The sequence below is a fragment of the Ambystoma mexicanum genome, chromosome 2q, assembly GCF_040938575.1.
Source record: "Ambystoma mexicanum isolate Mex_15411 chromosome 2q, UKY_AmexF1_1, whole genome shotgun sequence".
NCBI classification, from domain to species: Eukaryota; Metazoa; Chordata; class Amphibia; order Caudata; family Ambystomatidae; genus Ambystoma; species Ambystoma mexicanum.
Genome location: NC_090924.1, coordinates 197,262,644 through 197,286,436, shown reverse-complemented (window position 1 = coordinate 197,286,436; position 23,793 = coordinate 197,262,644). Strand labels below are relative to the sequence as shown.

The following is a 23,793-nucleotide window of genomic DNA, read 5'->3' as shown; positions in this document are numbered from 1 at the left end:
ACAATTCCAATTCGCCCTTATATACACACACACACCGACACATCAATTCACTGGCCTGGCCCATAATGGAAGACTTGCTGTGCAAACAATATGGCTTGCTTACTATGGAAAAATGCCTCTTCTAGTGGACTGCCAGTCAAATGACAGTAATTCACACTCGCATATCTGCGGTTTATGGCAAGTGGATTGTGTTGCCATTCAACAGTTGGCCAGTAATAGCCTTGGACTAAATTGTCCATTGCGTTAATTGTTCCCCCATTATTTCGGTTACGTGCCTTCCTAGATTGACTATTTGCAGCTGGCAGGGGGTTGGGGGGAGCGGGGCAAAGGCCAGCTGCCGGATCATGAACACTTAGTTCTCCGAAGTGCCCGGGCCGCCCGAGAAATCCGGGTGAAATCCTTCCATAAAGAAAAAACATAACCCAAACAGTAATCCTCCGACCTGGGGACCTGGAAGAGTCTGTGCAAATGAGATCCTGTGGGTTATAATGCCCCCCAGAGCAGCGAGGGACGGATCTGACAACACGGAGGACCCGATGCAAAGATAGCCACCGGGGCAGAGCCGAGCCGACTACCATCCATGGCTCATAGTGTGGGGAGAGTGGCTGGCCGATACCAGCAGAGAAAGCCCCCAATGAGGTCGGGAGTGCAGATGGGACCAGCGGAGCGGGAAGCGCTGACCCCTGCAAAGCACAGCGAATCATCGGTCCTGGTGAGGGAAGAACAGCAGGGAGCAGAGCTGAGGGGTGCATGGTGGCCCCGGGAGACATACTGAACCACTGCATCCAGGAAGGTACCGAGCAGCTGAGAGGCACGCAACAGTCCCTGCGAGGTATGCAGCGCCACCAGACCCAGTTGGAGCTACAGCGCAGCAGAGCCAGCAAAGGTGAGGACGGCCGGCTCATAATGGCACCCCAGCTTGGAGACCCGCATGGCGGTGTAGATGAGGGGGTTATTATTGACGCTCTCTCAAGGGACAGTGAAAGCAAAGGTGGAGGGACGGGGCCCAAGGCAACCTCAGAGCCAACTTGCAGGAGGATCTGAGCAGGCCAATCTGGGTACTGCCTCGGCTGGAACAGTTTGAAAAAAGCTACATGGGCTGCTGGACTTGTGTCGGCCTAGTGGAATCTGGATTGTGGCGAGGTACACACTGGAGTTGGAGAGAGGGAAGACTGGGTGCTGGAGCGAGGCCCACCACCAGTGAGGGACATGGAAGCAAGAAAGTAGGGTGCTGGGTCTGGCTCAGTGAAGCCACGACGGTGGTGAGCGCCAGAATTAGGGTAAGCCAGGTGGAGAGAGAAGATGGTAAAGGGCCCGGGCCTGGAAGCAGTTACAACAGAGGCTTCTAAGATGGTGAAAGGCCAGCAGAAGAATGACTCCAAGCGCAGGCATCAAAAGCAGGAAGGTGGGGATCCGACCTGAAGGGTTGGCTGCAGCAGGAAATGGAGTGACTCGAGGCTATACAAGCCACCAAGACCTCCATGGAGGGGAGCATTAAGGGAGTAGGGGTGAAAGTGGTGAGAGCAGACCTATGAATGTTGTGGGAGGTTTACGGAGGTGGAGCAGAGGGTGAGCACTGTGGAGGACGACCTACAACCAGGTGGCGGGCCTGGTGGGAGATACAAGGACAATTGAAACAAGAGCAGAAGATGCTAAAATACAGTAGAGGGGATGCAATTTTACTGGAGTCCTGTAGGGTGGGCTACTATGCGACAGGTAACACTAAGCTCCGAATCTTCCCTGACTTTACACTGAGGTACAGAGACAAAGAAAAACATACGATGCAGTGCGACGCCGACTACGAGAATAATATTAGATATATGATGTGCTTTCCAGCTCAGCTCAAGATTGTGGTGGAGGGAAATCCTGTTTTGGCATCGCCACAGGAGCTGTGGGACTGGCTGGAGTCTAGGCCACAACGGCTGACGCTCAAGGAGCATGGAGCAGAGGGAGAGATTTGATTTGGAGGATGTGCCCATTTAGGAGGGGGAAAGGAAGGGTGGAGGCATGAATTGGTGACGCAAACTGGAGTTGATAGGGCAGCAATTGCTCGAGGATGGATAGGGGGAAAGAACGGCAAGGAAGTGGGGGATATGCTTTCCCTATTGTGTTTTTCTTTTTTTGGGATGGGTGGAACGGAAGGGAGGGGGAACACCCCCCGGTACTCATGGTTGTTTATCCACAGGGGAGGAAGGAAACATGGACAGCACGACTGGGGGTTGACAACAAGGGGAGGTTGGAGACCTTGGGAAGGGCACGGGACGAGGGTGAAATGGGGGGGGAAGGGAATTTGTAGGGGGAAGTGGAAAGATATGGAAGCGAGACAGAAGACGATCCGGAGATGGAATGCCAACTGCAAAGAGAAGGGGGAAATAGCAGAGGAACGAAGAAGAGGTAGGCAGGATGCTGGTAGACGGGGAAGGAGCTGCAAACTATAGAGTCCTCAATGAGATCATCGACCTGAAGATCAGAACATGGAACGTTCAGGGGCTGAGAACATCCCGTACAAAACAGAGTAGGGGGCTTTCTAAGAAGACATGGAATACACATAGCCCTGACACAGGAGACACCTTTAACTAGGGCTGACATGGTGGCACTAGAGAGACAATGGGGAGGGCAAGTGGTTGGTAATTCATACTCCTAGCAGGCGAGGGGGGGGTGGGGGGTTGACTTGGGTGGTGGCAGTGGGGTCCTGCCACAGGTGGAAAATTTCTGGATGGATGAGGTGGGAAGAACAGTAGTGCTTTCGGGGAAATTGGAGGGGCAAACAATGTGTAGCAAATTCATATGCACCGAATATCGATGACCAGGAATATTTTCTATCTGTATTAAAAATACTAGGAACACAGTAGGCCTGGTTGTATGGGGAGGGGATTTTAACTGCCAACTGGATGTGAATTTGGATGGTGTGGGAGGGGCAGAGCCCCATAAGAGGCAAATGACAGCTGTACTACACAGGGTAATGGAGGAGATAGACCTTGTGGGGAGAGGTAGATGTGAGGATAGGGGGTTTCTCATATCCCTCAGGGTTACATGGGTCCTACCCTCGCTTAGATTATTTGTGGGTGGGAAGGGAAACTTCATCTATATGAAGGGATGGAATATCTAGGACGCACAGTATCGGACCACTCCCTCCTTAGTGGCAAAACTGCGGGGGAACGGGAAAGAGGCGCCTGCGACGGATGTGGTGTATGCAGGGGATGACGTTCAAGGATATTGCTTTGAGGAACAAGCTCCGGGGAGGGCTATAACAATTTTGAACAGAATGCAGGGTTAGTGGCCTTGGTGGGGGTACTATGGGAGGCCTTTAAGGCAACTATAAGAGGTTTTTCCATATCCACGACAGTAGGCACGAGGAAACTTTTGCAGGGTACTTGGATGCAGGTCGAAAAACAAGTGGCGAAGTTGGATAGGGAAGGGGCTGGAGAGGGGCCGGTTGGTGACAGACTAGCCCAGGCCCTGTCATCATAATAAGACCCTAGTAGACCTTGCAAATTTCAACAGCAGCAAACAAGATGTCCGAGTGCATGGGGAAGAGGACAAAGCGGGAAAACTATTGGCCTGGTTAATAGACAGGGAGCGTCCACGCCACAGTATAACCGAAATCGGGGATGGAACAGGCGAACCGGTTGGTACCAAAGAGCAAGTTAATAGGGTGTCAACAATTCTATAAGGCAATGTATACCAGTGAAGGAGGATGCGGACGAGTTACTCTGTGCGATCCGACTGCCAATGCTGGGAGCAGACCAAAGGAAAGAATAGGAGTATCCTCTCGGAATCTATGAGGGAAGCCATTATAACAGTCCTGTTGCAGGAAGATAAGGACCCCTTGACTGCATGTCGTATCATCCTATTTCAATGTTGAACGTCGATGGGAACATTTCAGGAAAGATCCTGGCGAATAAACTGGCCGGTGTGGTTCCAGAGTTAATACACTGAGACTATTGGGGAGAGGAACACAAGGAATATCGTCCTAATGCATCACGTAATGGACCAGGTCAAAACCAGGAGGAGGAAATGGCGTTTGCTTCTTTCGATGCCATGAAAGCGTTCGATTCCCTAGAATGGAGCCGTTACTCCGGGTGCTGGAAAAATATGGGTTTGGTACAGAAAAATCGTCGATGGCTGGGGCTATTCTACAATAGACCATTAGCGGTAGCGAGAACCAACAATGGGAGCTGGGCAAAGGGACGAGGCAGGGGTGCGCGCTGTCCCAGATTCTATTTGCATTGGCTCTGGAACCGCTGGTGGGGTATATAAGACAAGAGATGGGGAGGCTGAAATCCTAGTGGGGGGGCGGTGAGACCTGTTGTATCGCTCTACACAGACTATCTGTTATACGTGGGCAACATACGGGAGAATCTCCCAATGTTGCTTAAGGTGCTGGGGAACTTCCGAAAACTATTGGGATTTCAAATAAATAAGGAGACTGGAGATAAGATTGGAGACAGAATCATTTAAATACTTGGGTATCTGAATATTTCACGAAATTGAGGAAACATTCGTACTAACACAGAGAGGGCACTCTAAAATACGAGACTCTGCACAGTTTTTGAAAGGGTTACCCCTCTCTCTCTCTCATGGGAAGGGTGGCGATATGCAAAATGGGAATACCCCCAAGACTGCTCTTCTACATTACCAATATACCATACGCGATCATGAAGGCGTTTTTTAAAAATGTTGGATGATAGAATCGGGGAATTACTGTGGAACACAGGAAGGAGGACGGTGTCACTGGCGACGCTACGACATCCAAAATTGGAGGGTGGTCTCGGCTTGACAGATGAGGGCTATTTTATAGCAGCACAACTACAAATGGTGATGGAATGGGGACAGTCAGGTGGAGAGGCTTTGAAAGGGCTGATGGGTAATCTACTGACACACTGAATCGGGCAGAACTGCTGTTTGACTCGGTGGGAAATCAAATGTGTTCCAGGCGGTCAGATAAGTGTGGCGAAAGTACATTCAGAGGAGGCAATTTAAGGGATTGTATAGTGGGGCCTTGCTCTGGAGCTCATACTCAAAATTAAGGCAGGCTATCAGCAGGGTTGGGGCATGGAGGCCCCTGGTGAAGTGTTGTGTGGCAGGGACCTTTTTGTGTGATGGACACTACCAACGTTTTCAGAATGGTGTGTAAAATACAGGCTCCCAAAGGGGCTGTTCCTGGGATATGGAGCGGTAGCCAAGAGACTTGAAAGTTAAGAGGGGGGAGGGGGGAAGAAACCTGACGAACCACCGGTCAGCCCGTTAATGCAAGTACTACTCGAGCAGGCAGGGGGGAAAAAGGTAAAAATCTCCCACATTTATAAGGCCCTACAGGAGGAGGTACCCCGTGAAGAAATGAAGGTGAATAGTAAATAGGAAGCGGATGATGGGTCCTAGATATCTATAAAGGAAAGGATAAAGATTTGGGAGCACGTCCAAAAGGTGTTGTGGAAAACAAGATTCCAACCGATTGTTTAATCTGTTGCAGAGTATTTGTGACCCCCAACTAGGCTCCAAGCGATGAAGGGGACTCTTAGTGACGAGTGCCCGAGGTGTGGGAGGGGCCCGGCAGGACACTGGAATATATCCTGGGAATGCTAAATGATATCAAGATAATGGGAAGACGGTTGTCAAAGGGATAAAAATTGTTAGGCTGGAGAGCAACCCAAGAGTATGCTTGTGGGGAATACTTTCGGAAGGGAAGAGACATAATTCACAGAATAAATTGGTGAGATTCCTACTGATCTTAGCAAAACTCTGAATGGCTATAGCATGGAACACTCACAAAGCCAGTCAGTGACGCTGTGAGAGGGAGATGTCCGTAGATGGGGACTGCAGAACTGGAGATATTGCAGGCTAATCGAAACCCGGCAGATGAGGGTGGGGGGCAACAGCAGACTGGGGTCAGCGATTGATTGACATATGCATATCAGAAGATCTGAGACCACCATGAGACAAAAGGGGTGTGGGAGGAGGGACGATGGGGAGAGAGGAGGGAAGAGAGGGGGCGAGAAACGCCACAGAGAACTCCAGAGGAACAAGGACGATCAACTGGTTTGCTATTCAGGGGAAGAGGTGGGGGGGGGGGAATTGGTGAAGAGGAGACGAATAGGGCAGGGAGGAATCATTACAGGGGTCAATAGATGCTCGGTCATGTGTAAAGGGGATTGGGGGGGAATGTTAAGATTTTTTATTTGTTGGTTTATTACAAATGCCAATTAATAGGGTAAAACACTATTTGCATCTGTATTTACTGTTTCTCACTGTAGACTGCCTAGATTAATTGTACCCACCTATCGCCTTAGATTAACCTTTCATTCCCTTAAATTTGTACACGCCACTTCTGCTCCTTCACGGACTTTCCCTTGTTCCCCTCGCCATTCAATGTTCACCACAGTAGTTAGCTCCTGGATTGCCTCAGACTAGATTGTCCCCTCTGTACTTGTGTAGCTGCTAAGATTAACTGCTCTACATTGGAACAACTGTTTTCAACTGCATTCTGCAACCAATTGTCTTAGATTAATTGTTCCCCTCTTTAAGTTGAGCATTGATTGCAGCCAACTTTTCCCCACTGCATTGTTCCCACTGTACTCTGCCCCTTGATCGCCTTTGATTAATTACTGCCTACTGGATTACACTGTCGAACCATTTTATCCTTGGTTGCCGTGACTACAATCAGTGCTCCAGATAAGATTTGGAAGTGGAAGGATTTTTTTATTTTATTTTTAAGGAAGTAAAAATGTAAGTCCAATTGCCAATGAGTATTTTATAGGCGGTAAAATGTTTTCAACTGCACCTAGTTTTCTTTGCACATTAAAGGATACACGTTTACTTTCAATCAGGCAGTTTAAATAGTTTCTTCATGTGGTACTTTGTGCACTACAGGTGCAAACATATCCATGGAGCTGTGAGGGTGAAAGCAGGGGCACAGGATTCTGCATGTCTTTTTCCATTTTTTTGTTGGGAGTATGTGTACTCCCTATTTCTATTTTTTGTGAGTATTTGCCAGTTTTTAAAGAGTAAAAGGGGCCGACTACAATGTTGGCCCCCAGTGTCAATTATACCAGCGCCGGCCGCTGCTCCCTAGTCTCCAGACTACTCCATTCCAAATCAGCAATGGGTGTACCACCTTCAAGAGCTTACATTGCAACCTTACTTCGTGGGCTTCCCGCCTAATATTGGGCCACAAGCGACACAGCAAGCTTATCAACAGAAACTGCACACAGCCATGTGAATTATTTTCCAACTACACCTAACCAGAGTGCATACTACCCTCGTTTTCTCAATCCTATTTGTTAGTGCTGTGAGGAATCTGCAGCCATCCTCAATTCTTTCCCCAATATATCCTCCTCCCAGGTGGCCAGGGAAAAGCAGTCACTATCTGATCGTGTCCCTGGAGGTGGATATGCAAGGGAGGATCACTTGGGCGGAGGAGACGTTGGGATGAGGACCATTGAGTGAGACATGGTATCGCTCAACACCTTCCCCCACCCCCATTTCTCTTTTGTAACAAGTCTGCTATTCCCCATACCTTTGTAGGTTATTACCAGTCTCTTCACTATCCTTCCAAAAGGCCATCTCCCAGTAAACACCAGTCAGGTACTGGGATGAGGAAGAGACAAACCAAAGCCATATACCCTCTTTATGGACCCTTACATACACAGACACCACTCTGGTACTGGGACGAGGAAGAGGGATGCAGAGTACCAAGATCGTTATGTAATGAATAAATATTGCCTACACCTGAAGCCAAAAGGGACTGATGGCCCACTCGGGTGAGGCCAATAAAATAGTCCATGGAACACTTGCTGGAGGTGACGCCAGAGACGTGTGCTTCCGAGCTGCAGAGTCGTTGCAGCAGAAGCCGATTGTGGCAGGAGCATTCGAGGTCCCTGGTAGCAGAGTTGGTCTGCATACCTCCTGGAGTCAGAGAGACTCTCTCTCCTTGCAACTGAGGCGACGCAGACCCTGTAGGAGAGGCACACAAAGCCAGGAGAAGGGACAGCCACAGCGAGCCTGCCGAAGCAGAAAAAAGCACCTGGAGACACCGTAACCGTGAGTCAGAGAAGCCTGAGAGACTCAGGGACACAAAGGTGTAGATGCATGGTTGCTGTAGATTGGGTCACTCGCGAGAGACCGAATGGTTGAGTTTGAACTCTGTCAAATTACTAAATACTTTTGATAATTCCGATGACATGAAAATGCTAAGAAAACAAGAGTGAAGGGGTGCTGTTGCGCACAAGCGAAAATGGCTGCCTGAGTCTGGAGCTCCCGCTCCACCGCAATATCCTGAGCGGATTCATCCATCTTGGGGCTGGAAAGGAGGTTGGAAAGCTGTGCTGCAGATGACCCGTGCACTTGGGCACAAGTTAAAATCTTGTTCAAATAAGACTAAAATCCGACAAGATATGGCCGTGGGAAAACTGGCCGACGCCCGGCACTGAAGCGATCCACGCGGATCCACCTATACACCGGGGATACAAGAGCGCTGCAGGCCACAGGTGGGAGGAGCCTGCCCGCACGGCTCTCGCCTGGGAAAACACACTGGCCCTAGCTGGAACGGAGTGAGAGGACTGCGGCTGTTGGCATTGCCGGAGGCCCCCGTGCTCGCCAGACGCCTGGGTGCTGCTCCAGTTGAGGAGGAAGAGGTGGAGACGCTCCTTGCCCTCCCGTCCACGAAGATCGCTCAAGACGCGGGATCGGGCCGGAGTAGCGGGGCTGGCGCTCCGGCCCCCTAACCCACGCTCTTCCACTGGTAAGGTACCAGAGGGGTGAGGTGGTGGTGATGCGCCACGTGGCAGCCCTGGTCCTGTCTGGCCTGGGTCGCCTCTCCGGGCCACGGCTGCGAGAACACCGATTACCGGCCAGGAGAACCATCGCCATTACCGGCTGGGAGAGGCATCCTGGGCTCTGCACATTGGGCTGCCCAGGGTTGGCCTGCAACAACTTCCCACTGCGGGGCACATTGACCCCCTTTAGGGGACGCTCATGATATGGCTAGCCCCTCCGGGAACTACATCTTGATCAGCTGGTACAGGGGAGCTACGACAGTACTTGATAGCTAGATATTGCGGCCTCCTGACAACAGGAGGCATGCGGAAACTGCTCCCAAGGCCTTATGCTACTGTAAAACAAAGAAACACCCATGTCTCTAATCAAATACTGCATTTGTGGCCACAAGATAATATAAATATATATTAAATACATGGAAGAGCACAGTCCATTTGTGCTAACAGGTTCTAGAAGCATGCAACGCAGAGTAAATCACAGACGCACCCAGAAACTCATCTTTTACCTGGACAGACGTTCCATGTGGGGGAGGTTTGAACTCCTATAGCAATTTCACCCTTGCCACTAACACCGGGTCAGGTTGAAATGGCACACGGCTCTTCGCCGTCATGGGGGAACCGCATAAAACAGGCAAGTCATCCAAGACCCGGGGTGGTAAAAAGAAAGGCCCAATGGACACTTACACTAGCAGCCAGGGCCCAACCACTGCAGCGAAATACACTCCCACTTTCGGGAGAACATGACGGAGGGGAGCGTGAAGACAAATTAGCAACGCTGATGCAGAATGGGTTCTTGGCAGTGAATCTGAAGCTGGATGAAATAGTGGCTACCATAGGATCCATGAGGGCCAGAATAGACAAAGAGCGCCTGCGTCACAGAAACTGAAAATAGAATAAGCGCTAATGAAGATGCAATTGCTCACCACAGCCAAGACATTTCCCAAATTAAAGAAACAATGAGCAAGCTGCAACACAAGTGCGAAGACCTTGAATCTCGATCGAGGAGAAAACGTGCGGGTGGTCGGCATAGCGGAATCCTTTGGGGGGGGGGGGGGGGGAAAAAAAAAAAAATCAGATGGAGAAACAACTGGAAGCTCTGCTCAGATCCCTATTTGGCCATGATGCATTCTCTGACCATTTATTGGTTGAAAGGGCACCATCGTACGCTAGCGCCGGTCCCTAAGCCTGGTGCACCAACACATACGATAATTACACGTCTCCTGAACTACAAGGACAGAGACGCAATCCTTCGGCTGGCAAGGGAGGCTGGTACGCTGCAATTTGAGGAAAGCCGTATACATATATACCCAGACTTCTCCTCTGCGGTGCAGGCAAGTAGACGATCTTATGAACCGGTTAAGAAACTCTTGAAAGCGGGTCAGATCCCATACGCCTTAATGTTCCCAGCTAAAATGAGGATTCAACATGCAGGATGAGCACATTTTTTTGAGAATCCGACCGAAGCTTTAGCCTACATAGAGTGTTCTATACCCCTCGATCCCAGGGGGAACAGACCCACGCAGAATAGACTTCGTCCAGCGGATTAAGGTTGCGTACTGGTTGCTCATGTGGTCTGGCTAAGTGATCCTTCATTAGCCCGAAGCGAGGCTGACTGCTTATTGGACGGCCCCATGCCCTATAAATAGGTGGGGTGGTGAGACCCGGAGTTTGCAGTCATGTGGAGCAACATGACTACCCCTAGAATACTCCACAAGTTGAATTAGGACCATCGTTGGGGGGTGGGGGGGTGATGAGGTGGGGAGGGTGGGTAGAGACTATACATTGTTTTGTTGTTGGCATGTAGACTTCTGCTTTGAAACGTTGACTGGACCCCATGGTATGGAGCCCCGTCCTGAAGTGGGAATGAAAAGAACAGGTTGTTTGTTATTGGTTAAATCAGTGGTTACACGGATGCTAGCACCACCAACACTATGCATATACTATGGTATCAAGATACGAGGTACAGTCGGAACATTGCCCTGTGAGACACTGGTGACGGGCTAAAGATTAAACTGTTATTGTGGAATGTAAGGGGTCTGAATAATCGATTGAAAATTAAGAAAGTTTGTAACTATATCTCTAGGCATGGCCCCCAGATCGTAATGCTGCAGGAAATACACACAATGGATACGAATAATGTGCACATATTGCCCCAATGGGGCAAGCTGAGGTTCCACACCAATCACTCATCCCAATCTAGGGGGGTTGCTACTCTTATACATCCTGGCATAGGGTTCAAACTGGCAGGCCAGAAAATTGACCAGCTCAGCAGATATGTACTGGTTTGGGGTGAGATGGCTGGCCAGGAGATGTTATTGGTGAACACATATGGACCGAATGTTGTTGATCCTGTTTTTTTACATGGATTTGTATCAATTAATTGTTTCGATCAATGTTGCCACAATACTATGGGGGGGGGGGGGATTTCAATTTGGCTATGGACCCTGAGCTGGACAGATCCAGCGTTACTGTTAGAGCTCCTGCCAAAGCTGCTGTCACCCTTAAACACATTCTAGCGCAGCTTTCGCTTGTTGACGCCTGGCGCTTGCTATATCCGGACAAGAAGGGATACACATTACTCCTCGATCCATGACAGAGTCTAGGATCGACTTGGTTCATCTGCCCTGGTGTGGCGGCAATGTTGAAATCATGTGAAATATTACCCCGTACATTTTCTTATCATTCCCCTGTAGCGAGGGAGGTGGCGGTCGTTAACTCCCCCGCAACAATTAAAAGGTGGAGGATGCCGGGAGGAATGCTGGGAGACCCTGGGGTGGTTGAGGAATTGCACATAGAAATCACAGAGTTTTTCTGCCAACAATATCGGATCTGTGGACAGATACTCCACTGTCTGGGAATCCATTAAGACTTGGTCCAGGGGCACCTTGATATCTAAATCCGTTGGTCTCCTTAAGGGGGTTCGAGCAGAGTTGACCGAAACTGAACGCAGACTGGGGGAACTTGAAAAGACCTATACCCACACACAAGACAAGGCAATACTATCTGACATCCAGACCCAGCTACAAGAGTTCAATCTGTTGGCCTCCAGGGAGGTGAGCTACATGGCGGCCCCGGTCCGCGCCCACAGATATGGGGAAGGGAATAAGGCGGGGAGAACACTATCAAATCTACTTAAACAAGACAGGCAACCTAACCAGATTACAAGCATACAATCAACCCAAGGGGAGGTTCTTCTGGGAGAGAAGGGGATCAACAACAAATTTGCTAAATTCTATAAGGAACTAGATAGAAACAAAGATACTAAAACAGAAACTGAAATTAAATCCTACCTGGAGGCGCTCTCCATGCCTAAACTATCTGAGGAGGCCCGAATGGCAATGGAACAGCCGGTGACCACAGAGGAGATTGATGAAGCGATTAAAGCATTGACATCTGTTAAGGCTCCAGGGCCGGACGGATCGGGGGCCGAATTCTATAGAGAATTCCGCGAGGAGCTGGTACCAGTGCTGCTGCAGGTCTGGGAGGAATCCCCTCAAAGCAATATATTACCACCGACAATGAGGGAGGCTGTAATAACAATTCTCCCTAAACCTAGGTGGCCTCCTCAAGACATATCTTCCTATAGACCCCTTTCCCTTATAAATACCGATGCCAAGATATTTTCAAAAATACTGGCCAATCGGCTTCTCCCGGCGGTCCCGACACTTGTCCATCCAGACCAAAACAGATTTATCCCCACAAGATCTACCGCCCTCAATCTCCGTAGGCTCTTCGGCATTATGGCACAGATAGATCCTGCAAGAAACGCTGTTGCCATATGCCTTGACGCCGAAAAGGCCTTGGACTCCGCGCTTAGTCACAGGTGACGTGGAAGCAGTGTGCTCTCCTTCGTAAAATGTTGGACGGTTTAAAGAAATCAACCATCTTGGCTGCATTATCAAAGGACTTAATGACCTCCCACAAAACCTTTACAATGAGGTGGCGGACTGTTCTGAATGCAGCAGCAGATGCTGTGGGGAACATAGACCTTCTAAATAACAAATCCAGACAGGGCAAAGGTCAAGGTATTTCAGCATGATAGGTCTGAGACTCTAGTAAAATGGTCTGAACACAAAATATTTCAACATTTATCTATTTGGCCCTAAAAAATATGGCACCCTGGGGAGCTATCTAGCAAAATGTCCTCAGCATTTTCGGATTAAATTTCTGAGATTTAGACTGAACCAGTGGAATACCAGAGATATATTGTGCAGAAGGAAGCTAATTACTCCAAATTTAAACTTCTGTCGTTACGGTTTATACATCCATCAGAAAGAAACCTTGCAGCATTTGATAATTGATAATGATGTAAAACGCAGAGGTTTCGATAAAAAGCTGGTTGTGGATGAGATCAATTATGGCATCTTCTATTTGCAAATCCGCGAGTCGCTGTACAAGTAGTGACAATTAAATTTCTTGACATTGTGCTACCAATGAATACACTTAGGAACTATTTTGAAAACGTCTGATAGTTTATCATTTTTATGCAGTAAGATATTGTGTTACATTGCTACCCATGGGATGGGCGTAATGTACTCATTTTTATTTAAGTGTATACCTTTTATGAATGCACCAGATCACATCAAAGCTATTGACCATTAATTTATTTACGTGTTGAGAAAAACTTTTTTTTCTGTTATGTTGATATTTTTCTTTATTACTTTTTGTAGTTTGTTAGTATGTGATTTTTGGTATTTGATGTAAGGTTGTTTTAATTTCTTCTTTGATGTTAGGTTGTATATTGGTATCTTGTACATTATCATTATCCTTGTTTTATTGTATAAAAGAAAAAGACAATTTGAAAAGTTGTACATTCAAGTAAACAAATAAAAAAATTGAAAGCAGTGTAGTGCAATTTTTCCCTGATAAAAAGGAACTAACTTGAGAGAATAAGCAGTGGCATGGCCCATGGGTTTATGTGAAAGTGCAACATGTGAATGGTAGCAAAACAAGCAGTGATAAAGCATCAAGATAATGTAAAATGAGAATAAATCAACCACCACTGAAGCTGAAATAGTGGCAATGTGTCTAAAAAAAATAAAAAAAATTACAGCAAGAAAGGTGTGCCCGTTGTGTCACCTGTAATGGGTGGATCGCGTGGCCTGACAACTGCGCCTAGACCGAATACACCCAAATCACCCACAACCTTGTGATTGCATATAAAGGAAGACTTGGGTGATCTGAAATTAAGGTACTGAACTCTATGAAAATTGTGAAAGGTAACCAAGTCAGAAGAGCTGGGAAGTATCCCAAGGAATTGTGTTTTGGGAAGTTGTTGAAAGCTTAAGCAAGGGAAAACCCCTTTTCCAACTAAGAGCTGGAAGAAGCTTTGAACTTTTATTTGAACACTTCATGTTGATGGGGTCATCCCTACGCATTGTATACAATTAGATGCGAGGGCAAGTATAGGGTTTGGACACAGACAGACATTTGCTTCCTGACAGACTATTGCGAGTTGCATTTAGGTAGGGAAATCCCGCCTTCGCATAGGGCAATTTAGGCCTTTTTCCAACCCTCTGATTTATAGCCAAAACTTTATTCAATTGTATGTCTACTTCACAATGCCTTGACAGTACAAAATTGCTGTGCGCAAGGATAGACAGCTAGATCAGGAGGAAACTATGATGAGAATCATATGAAACGCCAACCGATATTAGTTCTGGCCTCTAAAAACCCAAAAGAAGACTGTACAAGATCCACATAAAGGTGAGGCATCACAACCAACATCATCCTTTTGTCGATTCCTACAACTCCAAACAACTTACAGCACATAGCACATATGACACCAAGTGACATACAGCCAGGAACAAAAAAGACCACAACCGGAGATTAAAAACAGAGCAGCATATGTGGAACGGGCCAAAACAGGACCACTCACCACATGGCGCAACAACCCAATACCCCCAAGGCTATGAATAAGGAATGCACCAAGAAATCCTCCATCAAAACAAATTTGTCGTTAAAGGACTGGCAACTAGACGCTTCCATTACTCATGACCACTCACATCTGATCGACACTGAACCAAGCCATAACAAACTGAACTATTCAATTAAGGGTGTGCCCTCCCCCCTCCCCTATAACCAAGTGCTCTTGTAACAGATATCCTTCGTTTCATATGGATTAAAAGAAAAAGATGGTAAGCCCAACATAGAACCACACATAGCATCAGAACTGGACTCTGCTGCAGACAGGTTACAATGCATCCTAATCAATGCTCACTCCAAGCTGTGAAATACCTGAAGGTATCTCACAAGGTGAACCTCTCAAAAACCCCATTCAGGTGGCCAACGAATGGCTGATCAGCCTAGATCCCCGCTAAGGGCGTAATCCCTTCCGTCTTTGTAGGCTACAATTCATCTTCACATATATACAATCAAAAGATTGAGGGGAAATTATTTAATGGCCCCGGGATTATTCCCCCCCTAACAAGGGCTTGTGCAAACTTCCAGACTAGAGAATCCCATTGCCTTTATGCTATGCCCCATAGGCGAGAAGAGGAACACTACTCACAATACCTATGTTTGTTAACCAGAAATACACCGAAGTACTAAAAAAAAATAGCATATTACAGCACATGACTATGAAGATAATCATTTTTTTTAAATGTATTAACCTAAAACTCATAACACTACAAAAACACTCTCAAAGTGCAAACCTGCTTCCTTTCCACTCATATACCCCTCATACCACTATGAACCACACTCTCGTCACCATACAAAGTTATGCAGACACCTGTCGAATACACAAAACAGAGCTCCCAAATTCTGAATTAATCCCTCCAGCCGGTTCGTGCCCTTGTTAAACGAATCCTTTCAAATAAAAAGGTTCTCATTAATTTAATTTTAACCAATGTTGCCTACTAATAGGGCAACCGCAATGCCCGACATGTTTCTTTCTTATAACAATGTAAGACAGATGTCAGAACTTCAGGGGAAATTCGGCGACCAGGTTCTTCTTCTTAATTATCAGAGGCGTGGGCGGACTCACGCAGGCGCTTCCCCATCCTGTAGGATGATGTGCACCGTAACCAAACTTTGTGTGGAAATGTTCCTCTATGACCCTATGGGGAACAGCATAAAAAACAGCTGTAAATAATGCTGTTATTAAATCACATAGTCTCACCATTAGAGTGCCCAATCTTCTATGGTAGACTTACCGTGGTAACTTCAATGATTTAAACAGTGCACAGTATCGTAGGCTCGTTTCCAAAGTCAAACGGGCCACCGATACAGTCAAACACCACACGCACTGGCACCACCTTCTTGCTACAGCTCTGGAAAAAACCAACTAAGTGCCGCACATCAACCTACTCGCCATACCTACTGCTTTTGATTTACTGATAAGGCGTTTTGTCATATCCATTTTGTATTGATAACTTTAATGACGGCCGCAAAATAGAAACATTTTTAATTTGGCATCTCAGTGGGAGGCTAAAGTACATTCTCATGCCCTCCCTAACATGAAAGTAAATCTCCACCCACACTGGACTATGGCAGCCCATCCATCTTTCCCTGCGACACCCATTTTACTTTTTTAATACTCAATCATTCTGTCACTCTGAATCTTTCCTGAGTTATAAGTCCAGCCTACCGGCAGTACAGCAATGTTGATCTGCATCACCTCCTCCCATTAAATCTCTCCTACCCAAACCCACAAATCCCATCCCTCTGAAGACCCTTTTCCAAATCACCCCAATTCCCCCATGTTCTGTTCTCCATCCCGGTTATTTTCGTCCATGGGCACAACCTTCCCCATTTCGTCACAGACTATTTTGACACGGCAACCCCCTCCTTTTTCAACACGAACATTCTTTCACATCACAATAGACAATAGACTAATGTTAAAGCTGTATACCGGACACGTCCCAACCCAAGGGTCAGGCAAAGTCAAGTAATTGACTGGAACCACATACACCCCGACAGCCCTTTCCTTTCCCGACAGGGATAAAGGGTGGAGCAGGAGAGTGCAGTATGAGCAAGGCGAGAAAGGAGAACATAGCCGACATAACGAGACAGCTACCAAGAAACAGTTCAAGCAAAGGAGAAAGGCGGCAGGAAGAGAGGGTGGCGGCTGGAAGAGAGGGTGGCGAGGACAAAAGCGACCTTGCCCTTTTCGTCCCAGACCAGAACCAGCAGAACCTTTGTGGAAGAGAACTTAAGACCGCAAGCAATAGCACAAGTGTCCCTGCAGCAAATGTGAGTGGTACACGGGGCAGGCTTATGTCAATAAGCAGGAGCGAAGGAAGCTCCCGCACCCGTGGTACCAGCCTTGACTCCAGAAAAGCTAAATCCAAGTGGTTCATCAGAGCCGGTGAGTTCAGGGGATAGCCAATACGACCCGGGCTGTGTTGAGTAGGAATCGCCAAGCGGCAACTTTTGAAACAAAGCTGATGAACTTTGAATGAACTGTTAAGTGTGACGGGGAGACCAAGTACAGAGGGAAAACGGCACCATGTGGGTGCTAATTGAAGGGCTTTGAAACACTTGCCTGTGTATAGGCGCTATATAAACATTACCATACCAATTCAAGACTCTGGTCGAGCCCCATATATGAGAAACTATAAGTGCCGGAAGGCCGTAGGAGGGCCAGCTAAATCGATTGTGGTCATACTAAGGGTCGGGCAAAATCCCAGTACAATCGAAAGACTGATCTACAAGCACTCTGAAAGCAAAGGAAGTGAATCCTGTATGGTAAATAAAAAGGGACGCGATTCCCGCAAACATTTGAACTTTAGAAAGTATAAGAGAAGGGTCTGAGTATGGATGAGAGAGATCCGGGGTGAAGCTAACACTAGCAGTCGAGAGAGAGGTCTGAGCCCAAATGAGGGAGATCCACAGAGTTAAGCTAACACCCAAAGTTTAATGATAAAGAATTGCAAAGAAACAATTGAGCTGGGGTGAGCCCAGAAGAGAGAGGGATCTCTCACCCTATTTGAACTGTTATAAAGAAATACTATTGAGAAAGAGGGAGCCATCACCCAAGGACTAGCCGTCAAGAAAGATCTGAGCCGGCAGAGGGAGATCCAAGGATGAAATAGTCACCCGAATACTGACAATCAAGAGGGGTCCGAGCCCAAGTTAGATCCAGGGACGAAGCTCTCATCCAACCTTTATGTGGAAAATGGTACGTGAAGGGTCAGCCCAGAAGAGGGCGACCCAGGGATGAATCGTTATCACCCTAGAAAACTTTTAAAGGAACTTTTGTTTTGTTGTTTAAACACACCAGGCCCTGAAGGCAAGAGACTTTCAGAGGAAACCAGACTTGGCCATCACCAGTCCTGAGAACTGCCATTGGAACTGTTGTCTCGTGCTGTAGAAGCCAGAGACCCTACTGTGCTAAAAGCTCCAACCGTGGGAAAGGGAGACCCAGGCTACCACCTGCCGACTCATCATTTGAGAACAATGCTTTCTTTCTTGAAACTTAACCCCACACCCTTTGTATCTTGCATAAGGAATTGGCAGTCGGTTTTCTTAGTATACTTTTGACGCCACTAGGACGGTCTGATTTTTATTTGATGTTCGACACCTGTCCCCCATCTTAGATTTAGGTTTAGATTAGGCGTTTTTCCAACCCGCGTACAAACTTTCATTGTTCAATAAACACACTTGAGCTGTGATCACTTGTGTCTGCCTCACCATGAGTTTCTCACAAAGCACAAATCTGAAATCCAGAAGATCCTCACACAAAGGATGCACCAAATAAGTGCAATTCACAACGATCTGGGTATCCGAGCATTACCAAAAGTAGTAGCACACAAAACCATCACAACAAATTTAAAAACTTACAGGCCAACAGATCTAGACCTCAACCGCCACACTACCTTTTCTATCCCGATTATATGCAGAGAAGCTCTCTAGCTCAAGTACTGTGGTGCAGCACAAGCACCTTATGCTTTGAGGTTTTAATGTGATTCAGGGAAGAAAAAGAAAAATCAACTCCAACATGGCCAGCCTCCACCTTAAACAGGTGGTCAAGTGGGCAACATTCTTAGCTAGATACTCTGATGAATCATAAGAGTCGTCACTGAACCTAAAGCCTCCTCCCATGTGGCCAGTGTGACGGGTCAGTAATGTGAGGTGAACAACTGTTAGATGATTGATCAAAACATTTTATTCTCAAAATAATCTAGTAAAAATGCCTCACTATCCCCACTCCAAGGATTACCCTGCCAATGCTAAGGCAATACACTCCAACACTAGATTTCCCCACACCAAGCAGAAAATACACAATGAAAGTATATGGCAATGCAAGATAAACCTTCACAGCTTCTTAATAACCTTCTAATGTCTTAGTTAAATTCCCTTGCCTGGGATTAAAGGTCAAATCTGTTAATGTTTAACCAAATAAAGAAATGTCTCAAATCAGTTCTTGTTATTTCAAAGAAGATTTGTTAACCAAAGTTCCAAAGATAGAAAAATGTTTTCCTTGGTAAAATAATGGTAATCCCAACCACAATGATTTGGACTGGACTTGCCACAGTTCAAAAGAAACGCAATATCCACAATGCTCAGTGACACAAAGTTCTTAGTTAACAGTTAGTACTTCATTAGTTACAGTTTCAGAATTCACAATGGTATATTTGCTAGGATGGCCTCAGTGCTGCTGCTTCCACTTCAACAACTTCACTTCTACTTAGTTCACTATTAGAGCAGTCACCTTGGTAGAGCAGTCACTTTGGTCGCGTAGTACCCCACTTTGTTTAGGCTACTACAATGTTGCATCTACCGACAACCAGATACACCACCAGTGCTTCAGTCTACTACAACTTCCCAACGATACTAGATTGAAAAAACTTGACCCTTGAAGGAAACATGATTCAGACCTTGCAACATGTTAAAACCCTATGGGTTTATTTGGACCCCCCCATCTAAACTTAAACACGTTCCATACTTAAGCTCTTCTTGTGCATACATAACACACTTACTCTGGCAGATACAACCATATCTTTCAGAAAAGAATAGAGCGTTAATCGCGGCTACAACAATTAATACCAAACTAGACTATTGCAATAGTCTAGTTGGTTGGAACCTCCAAGTCCAATATAAAAAAAAAAAAGTTACAAGTGATTTAGAATGGGACAGTCCGTGCAGTAGGTAGCATGGACAGAAGGGCACATATTCTGGATGCCCATTGGAAACTGCACCGGCAGCCCATTCAACAGAGAATTAACTTCAAAACTTCTAGCTTGGTATACAAATGCTTGGCTGGTAATGCCCCTTTGTATCTCAGTTTACGAATTAAGAGAGCGCCAAGCAGGTGCTCTCTGCGTTCAAACAAGAATGAGCTCCTGTCCTGACTCTTTTTAAGAGGTTCGAAGGATGGGGTCCAACCATGTAAAACATCCTACCACTGCCACTTAGACTGAACCCCTAAATCGGTCAATTCAAGAAAGGTTTAACAACATTTTTGTTCGATAAAGAAAAGGAGTGAGAATCCCGATTAGCCCCGTCACTGTCTTGTTTTGTTGTATGTCTTGTGAGTGCCCTGCAGGCGTGTTGTCACTATAAAAAAAATTGTATAGAATAGAATAATGTGCTTTGGGTAGGCAAGCGAGAGAAGCATCCACAAGTTATTTTGCACATACAGTAATCCCAAGCTAGGTAGCTCATGGGTTCTCTTAGGGGCAATATTTATCCCCCATTTCTCTGCCTTTTTGTTTCTCCCTAGGAAGACAAGGTGCTCTACAGATCACCACGCTGATCTCCAGAAGGAAGCCATCCTTGTTAAAACCAAAAGGTCCTGAAGAAGATGATCATAACCACATGGATCATCAAAACCGGTCGACCGCTAATGGCATGAGCGACCTCATGCTGAAGACAAGGTTCATTACACTGAGACTTGGATATTTCTAGAAAGTGTTGTTCAAACTAGAGAGCCATACCAGCCCCTAAGTTTATGTTGCTCTCTGCTGACAGAAAACATTTTACTGCTTCTAACAATATACAGGTCACTAGCTATACCCGGCCACGCGTTGCTGTGGTTTAGTCTGGTTAAATGGAAAAGAAAGAAAAGAGAAAGTGCAGGTTTCTAATAGGTTTAATTTCACAATGCTTGTGGGTATACAATATTTTTTGTTGTTCCATGGTCTGTGCAGATATAGAGATTGTCTGGTTTGCCGACTCTAGAACACGCAACATATAATTGTCCATGTGAGAAGCAATCCGTGTCTAGATCTAAACCGCACAATTCTAAAGATTGGCCTTCAGCTTTGATGATGGTGAGAATTGAGCCGTTAAGATTTCTGTGCCGAGTGATGTCATTTGGAAGCATAAGTTTTATTTCCTGATGTTAGATAGGAGATGCTTTGATTTGGCGGTATATCCGGCAAGCAAAATTTTTAATGGCTCTGGCAGTTCTCCAAACTGAGACAGTTTAATTTTCGCAGTGACACAACACATCCCTTCCGTTTCTCCATTAAATTTCAGAGCCTTGCAATAAGGACACTTCAGTCATAGCGCCGATGAGAACATGCCGGCTCAAACTATTAGCTAGGTTGGAACGGAATGCAAGGCGATTGTAATCGCGTGGTTGCTGAGCACGAAGTCATGTTCATCGCCGATCTGCTGTTTGACGTCTTTCAGCCACTCTCAGCCTGTCGCGTTCATTCTGTTGAGAACGAAGCAGATCTGAAACTGCAGAATGTGATCATCCAACAGATGGCGCTGTTTTTCAGAAAAAGCATGTTTTTACCTGTCACAGGTGTGACATCCATATATAGTAGGTATATAAAAATGCGACCTATTCGATTGCAACGTTGTGTCAAAATTTCAAAGCAATCAGTGAAGTACTTTCAGAGATTTAAGATTTTGAACAAATGAACATTTTTTACATTTTTATTTATATAGATTAGTGGCAGAGACTGCCTCCATGCAATGGTGATTAAAACTTATGGAAATCCAGATGAGAGGACAGCCCAAAAACCACTAAGAAAGGGACAGAAGTGGTTGATACCCTGTCGCCTTAGAATTAGAACACGAGCTATGTGACTCATCTGAATTATTCCACCATTGCCGTTTTCTTGCGTTACCAGATATAGCTATAACTGTTGGATAGCCTTTTTTGGACTGCATGTCCCGTTACGAGTGAGCCCTAGGTGTCTTTTGTGAGCAAATTTAGCCAGAATCTCAAGAACTGCAACGCCAAACAAAGGTCAGATATTTCAGAATTACACCCCGTCTGCGCAAACTTTAGATGCTCGTCCAATGTCGGAAGGTCTGGTTTCGCCCCAAACAGGCTCGAAATCACGTGGAACCGTTAATCCCGATTGTATACATGGCCAGGTTATATGTATAGCCTTGGAGAGCCTAGTTGGCTCGACACCATGAGCGACCAGAAACGACTTGTCACACCCCGGGTCCACTCGTGCCATGCAAACTTGGTCGTATATTTTACGTAACGTTAACCATGTTTGGTACGGTGTGCCAACGAGCAGTAGGACCCACCTAAAGGCAATTAAAAAAAGAAGACACATGATGTACAAAATGCAATAGTTTTCGTGATATGTGGACGCTAAATATGGTGTAATGTAACATAACAGCTCTTACTTTCAAAGGAGCAGAACCTGATTTCGGGATAATGCCGAGTACCCAGAAGTGACTTAGTTTCTGTTCATCAAATCCTTATTGTGATCCCTGCCAAAGTTGTGTGGCCTGCACCAAAATAGACCATACTACCCAGCGATACAACTACAAAACACAGCGTCCCTATCATGACACATGCCCACTATCTCACCCCCTCGCAACTCATGCCATCAGGGGTGGAATGACGCAAATGGCCCTTGGCCCAATACTGAAACAAATTATTTCACAACATGTCCGTTCAACTAATGATATGGCGTACATGTCCAAACATTACAAAGCATAAACCAACCCCCCTCCCAGTGGTATAGTGCCCACGCCCCTCTGGATACGAACCTACCGGAACAGCTCCCAACTCCTCACATTTTGCGCCTTTGTTTTGCTCCAGTCGCACGGCACGCCCCCTACTAGGCTTTTTTGTAAATTGCTGTCGCAAAAGCGATTCCAATGTGTCGCAAAATAAAGTATGAATGACACTACGGCTGTGAAGATAAAGGAAAGACTGCCCCTGCGCCCCGTGCAATAGAAAACGATTCGGTCTTCAGTGCGAGAGCCGCGCTTCGCTTAATGGACGCATGAAAGCAAAAAACGCACTACACGAGCAGAGACATGAAGAATAGTGGGAAATAAGGGGCACAATAATTGTGAATGCAGCATGAAAGCCAGGGTGTATTCTTGAAATGAAATACGGCTACTAAAGTAAATATTGGCCCTTCATAGTGTGTCAGAATGCCAGTTAGCACATGGCACTTACTCCAGTAACTGCCAAAGTTCATGCAAAGCCATAATTACAACGAAGCAGCGGTGCTCCTGTGCTCCTCGTGGAAGGCAGGCATGGGTTCGCCGCTTCTCTTAGCCTCTTAGCAGGTCGCGCCGAGTCTACGCACTCCGAGATGGCAAATGGGGTTCCATGCAAAGGGGGCGGGCGCAGCTGTGCAGTAGCCTCTTTTCCATGTCTATGGCTCAGAGCCGTTAACCCCGTTGTGTCTGCAAAAAAAAAAAAAAAATCTTACAAGGGCAGGGCGGGTCGCTTCTGACTGCCGCCTCCTTTTTCTGGGTGAGCGCAGAATCTGGGAAAGTGTTTAGGCACTTGCTTCCTAACGCCCTTCAGTTGGACGGACTGCATCATTGTACCCTTCCTTTGACAACATGCACTTTTCTAATTAGGAAAGTAGGAGTTCAGGGTGACGCAGCCTGCCGCGGCAGCCAATCAGGAGAGCGATAGACTGTGGCTGTGATGGTTTGGAATGTCCCGGACTTGCAGTAAGCGACCACGGAGAGAAGCTGCTGCACACAGTGCATCCCGGGGGACTTGAGCCCAGTGTTGCAACAGCGGAGTGGGCACGGGTGTTTTTAGAGGACGTCGATTTCCCTCGGGGAGCTGGAGAAAGATGCGAAGAGCCACGGAAGAGTTGAAAGAGTTGAAGGTGAGTGTTGACTG

The 23,793-nt window shown here is 46.6% G+C and overlaps 2 protein-coding genes across 5 annotated transcripts in view; one reads left to right on the top strand and one right to left on the bottom strand.

Annotated features, from left to right (window-relative positions):
* The window catches only part of MARF1 (meiosis regulator and mRNA stability factor 1), a 1,350,049-nt gene extending 1,326,551 nt beyond the window's left edge, over positions 1-23,498 (bottom strand). The window contains exon 1 of one of the 4 annotated variants that reach the window (XM_069647123.1): positions 23,366-23,498. The gene's annotated coding sequence lies outside the window, so the exon portion shown is untranslated. Of the gene's footprint in view, positions 1-22,688; positions 22,781-23,106; positions 23,257-23,365 lie in introns of those variants that run through there. The other 3 variants (XM_069647122.1, XM_069647120.1, XM_069647121.1) reach the window with 3 other exon arrangements.
* A 145-nt stretch (positions 23,499-23,643) lies between these two features.
* NDE1 (nudE neurodevelopment protein 1) overlaps positions 23,644-23,793 on the top strand; it is a 225,811-nt gene continuing 225,661 nt past the window's right edge. Inside the window, exon 1 of the mRNA XM_069647124.1 lies at positions 23,644-23,779. The gene's annotated coding sequence lies outside the window, so the exon portion shown is untranslated. The remainder of the gene's footprint in view (positions 23,780-23,793) is intronic.